A 5,242-nucleotide genomic window follows, 5' to 3' on the forward strand; every position below is an offset into this window, starting at 1 on the left:
TTTGCCACCAATGGCTAGTTTCAACTTGGGGGCTATAAATACTTGCCCCAACCAGCGATTTGAAGTGTGGAAGAGCTGAGGGAAGGTGCTAGGGTGGTCATACACCACATTGGAGCTCTCCATATGCATAGGGCTTAAAGATCACTTGGTGATTAGCATAGGTGCTTTGCAAAGCACTTATGTTAGGTAGATCATGCTCATATGCGCTTGCTCTAGGCTTAGGTTTAGTGTTTAGTGAGGTTTGCATACTTCTTGAACTTAGGTGCTTGCGCGCACCATGTTTGAACTCAGCGGGGCTTGTAGTCTTGCGAGACCACACAACCCGTGTTTGGATCTTTCTTAGAGTTGGATCCTTCTTCTATTTTCTTCATCAAGAGGTCCATCTTGGCAGAGAGCATGTCCACCTCATGAATGGTGCGCATACCTCTCTTCTTTGGCTAGAGGCATTCATCGTTCCATCCTTGATTGACCACCATCTTTTCTATGAGATCTCTTGCATCTTTCACATTTAGTGAAAAGAACGCTCCACCAACAGCAACATCCAGGTGACTACAGGACATGTTGGTCAGCCCATGGTAGAAACCTTGGATTAGGATCCATTCTTCAATCCCATGATGAGGACAAGCACACATGTACTCCTAGACACGCTCCCATGCTTCGGGAATCGTCTCATGAGATTGTTGTTTGAAGCTTGAGATCCTTCCACGAAGGGCATTAGTCTTGCCCATCGGAAAGAACTTCTTGAGGAATGCGTTGGTGCATCTATCCCAGGTGGTGGATTCATCATGGTTGGTGTAGAACCATTTCTTCGCCTTCCCCAGCAAAGAGCACAAGAAAAGGCGAAGACGGATGGTGTCAAACGTCACCCCTTTGATGGTGAAAGTGCCACACACCTCCATGAAGTGTTGCAGGTGGGCATTAGCGTCCTCATGGGGCTTCCCACAAAATGGGTTGGCTTGCACCATGTTGATAAGCGCGGGCTTGAGCTCAAAGGTAGCATCCTCCAAGTTGACTTGGGGTCCCATGTCTACGTTGGCAGCCGACGGGGCCAAGAAGTCAGAGATAGTCTTTTGAGCCATAGCTTCCTTGAGTAGTGGTGCTAAGCCTCCTTCCTTAACTGGATCCGAATCCGAGATGAACCTTTGAGGGGGAACTTGATGGCGTCTAGTTCTCCTCACCAATTGCTCAGGATCTTCAATGAAATTGCTCGACAGGTAGAAACCGCTCATACAATGCCTTGCTTCACAATAAAGGGAAACAAAGGCAAGGGTAAGCCCCTACAACTAATTGATAACTAAATTGATGGCAAATTCCAGATTCAAATTTATTAAAATTCCTAGGCTGGTGCTTTCCTCGGCAATGGCGCCAGAAATGCTTGATGGTATTTTTTATGTCTATTGGATAATTCCACAAGCGCACAGAATATACCACTATAGCACTTTACCCAGGAGTATTCCAAGGTATTGTTATTTATTTTATCCCAAGGGAAAGCAGTAGCTAGTAATGATAATAAATGAGAGATACTTATGTTCACCTTAACTTAGTATCAACTAGTGCAAGGGGATAATCAAAATATAGTAGGAAGGGTTGATGCAACAAGCCAAGATAAAGAAAATTAAAATATAACTAGTAAGCTATAGCTAGGTGGGAGGACAACGAGAGAGTAAAGGATTCCTGTGATTCAAACATCTGCTTCTATGATCTTAGCTTAACCACACAATTGAGATATATAGATTGATACCTTACAATATGTATGCTAGGCGATAGGCGAGACAATAGGAGGACAAAACTCCTACCCGAAGCGGCTACCTTGTTATGGGGGCCTTATCTTTTAAGAACTTGCCTACAACACGTGGTGGAATACAAAGACTAGACAAGGCTATCACTACTTGCTAGCTACCACAAACAATCCGTGTGACAAGCGATAACCAAAGGCAAGATAATGTATAAGCACCACGCTTACACCTTCTCTCACTACTCTAATTGCGTATGCACAGATCAATTAGAGCACCCTATGACAGGCGATAATCGCATACAAGTGTTGTTACAGGATCATAATCTAGTATATAACAACTATATGCTAAAATAAGTCACAACAATACTATAACAAGTATAATATTGCACAAAGTAAAGACTGAGTAAAGTAGAGTAACAATATAACTATATTGAATAAGATAAAATTATTACTAAAAAGATAAAGGTACAAGAGCTATACCAGACTCTCCAGAAGACAACTCCGGAAACCCCAAACAAGCTCGACTCAATTCTAACTTCCACACTAGACTATCCTACTAAGATAAAGTGGAACTACACTACTCTTCACTTGGAGCTTGAAGGCATGAATTGTGAGGGGGTGTGAGACTCCTTTTATAGGTGGAGGTGGAGTAGGGTCTACTCTGGCACCATGTCAGCGATCCGTGTGACCTTCATCATGGTCCCTTTGATCAAACCATCATTAAACCACCTTAGAATCAATGTTTGAGATCATCTGAGGTGCATGGTGGCATGCTGGAAGGCAGAGGAGGCCTCTAGGCCTACTTGACAGGTCGACCAACCTAGGGGTGGGGTCAACTTACCCTCTCTCTGCCCTATGGACCCATCCCCTCTGGTGGGGTGGGTCTTGGCTTGATGTAGAGTGGGTATGTGCTGAAGTTGTCATGTTGGCACGTCGGTTTGCATCTTTGTGGGCCCATGAATCCATGTGAGTTGATCCTCCTCCCTTGAGAAGAAACACAAGTGTGATCCAAGGGTGGAGAGTGACTTTGGATGCTTTGTCATGGATCCTGGTCACTTTGCAAGGTGGTGGGCCCCATAGGGGAGGTCGACCGACCCTCCTATGGTGGGTCCCATAGCTCATTTCCTCCTGTTTTGTAATATACTACATTAAATGCCTCAAGTACAAGTGGAACTTGTTATTGATAAAAATATGCTCATGTTATGCTATTCTTCCTTTTATTTCGAGGATGTTGATGGTGTTTTGAGTATGTAAAATTGTGACATTTTCACTTTCAACAAGATCCCCGAGGCTTAACCTTTACTCATCTCGAGAACTTAGCCTCGGTGGATCGGGAGTTGCTACTATGCTTCACATTCCAAGAGTACCAAGTGTACAACAAACATATTTCTCTTTGAATGGAAAAATTAGAAATATTGAAAACTCACCCATATTACCTTAGTCCTTCATGGGGCATATGGCCTTTTCTTTTGTCTTGGGCGGTTGAAAGACAGAACAATTTTCACTTGAGCACCATTTTTCTCATCCCGCACAAGTTTCATATCGGAGGTTTTTGCAATATTTTTCAAAATAAAACTTAATGTTCCACATATGGTACTCTCTTGTCGCTCATATGGTGTATGGTTCCCCACCAAGGAACATTTTTTTTTGAAGTTGCCTTTTTTCAGCCTACTTCTATAAGGCTTATGTGGAGCTTAGGTAGGGCTGAAAGATGTAGCATACTTACCTTGCATATATTGTAAAGACAAAACTCAGATCTAGGGAGAGAAGTGCCATACTCTTTGATCAAGATGTGCAAGTGTGTGAAACATGATATATAGAAAATACTCCTTCATTTGACATAATCTCTCTCTCTATTATTACTTTGAGACATGGCTATCATTTTTTTCTATTCGTGAGCCTTCATGTGCTTACACATTTTTTTTCAATACTTTGGATCTTCATGTGTCCATAATTTTTTTCTTTTCTCATATTTTGCATAGCCTTATGTTAAACATATTTAGAGAGAGATCACACTTTTAGAACATGGAGCATTTATTTTGTGGCAAATGAATGGCATGTTTTTGCATACTTCCAGTGTAGAAGTAGCACATATATGTGGTGTGTACGTGATCTTGATCTTGGGAGCATTATAAGTCTCTCAACAAGGGTCACAAGACTTGACAAACTCAACACAAAGCAAGTAGCCTATGTAGAAAGCTTATATCATGAAAGATCATATATGGCTTTGGTAGGAATTATCACCATTGAGGAACAAAAAGGTTTTTCATCATTTTTAAGAATAAAACTCTGATACTCATACTCATTTGGAACAATATTATAGCAGCTCTTGTCCTACTATTTCATATCTCTCAACAACTTAGACTTTGTTACAGCACTTGCATCCCACAAAGTTTTAGGTTCATGATGGTTTCATATGAGCTAAGTAATCCAAACTTAGAGAAATATCAAGTTGTAAACTAGGTACTAGGGAAACATTAACAGAGTAACTATTCATCATTTCCAAGATAGGAAGAGATAAACATACATGAAGCATATATAAAGCAAATGGAAATATTTTTGATATTTTTATCATATTCATATTTTTTAAATGCAATGGAAGAGAGAAAACAAACTAACTAAAATGTAAATGCAGAAAAATAAATACTTACCTTAGTGGGGGAGGGAACCTTCCCCAAGCTTGTCTCTTGCTCACTGACCTGGTGGTGGACGTGGTGGTGGGTCACCAGGCTGTCCAATGATGGACTTCCTCTTCTTGAATGGCTTGGATGAGTTGGATATTTTGCTGGACTATGTTCAATGTGGCCCCTTGCTCTATGCGCATCTCACCCATTTCATTGGTGAGGTGGTCCAACTCTTGCCACAAGCCACGATGTTCCCTGTCTCGTGAGGACGAGAAGGAAGCTCGCGCACCTTGGGTGCATGATGGTCGTGGCGGAGGAATCCCACTTGAACATGAAATTTCCATGGCACTTGACATTGCCTCCACCTCATCATCTTCATCATCGTCATCATCACCGGCACATCATGATGTGCCACCTTGCTCAAATTGAGCAGCTTGTGTCATGCTTCGTGTGACCCTATCTGTATTTGTACCTGCAAAACTTCGGCATCTCACCACTTGGTCCAAGTCAAATGTTAGTTGGTGAGCCCTATACAGCTGATGTCACTCACTTGGTAGTGAGACCTCAGCCGTATGGCTGCGATAAATCATTTTAAGAGCACCTCTTGGACCTCTTTTTAGCATGTGGGCTTTAATAAAATATTCCCCTGTGATTATGCCCCTAGCTGTGGCAATATATTGAAATTGATGTGCACCATTTAGCAGGTTCATTGTATCGGCAAAGTGAGTGACTAGAGAGGTAAACTCGATGGAGCCATCTCTACTAAACACACCTTGCCAATGAGCAACTACGAGTTTGACAGGTGAAACACGAATTTATGGGCCATGGCATACAACAATCTTAAATCAACAACTCCTAAGGGTCGAACATCATTGCGAGGAAA

The 5,242-nt window shown here is 42.0% G+C and overlaps 1 non-coding gene across 1 annotated transcript; it reads left to right on the forward strand.

The window, feature by feature from the left end:
* The first annotated feature begins 606 nt into the window (after positions 1-606).
* Positions 607-713, forward strand: LOC136484650 (small nucleolar RNA R71). Its single transcript, XR_010766151.1, has one exon. It is a non-coding gene; the product is annotated as a small nucleolar RNA R71 (small nucleolar RNA).
* Positions 714-5,242: the final 4,529 nt, after the last annotated feature.

The sequence above is a fragment of the Miscanthus floridulus genome, chromosome 9 (genome assembly GCF_019320115.1).
Source record: "Miscanthus floridulus cultivar M001 chromosome 9, ASM1932011v1, whole genome shotgun sequence".
NCBI classification, from domain to species: domain Eukaryota; kingdom Viridiplantae; phylum Streptophyta; class Magnoliopsida; order Poales; family Poaceae; genus Miscanthus; species Miscanthus floridulus.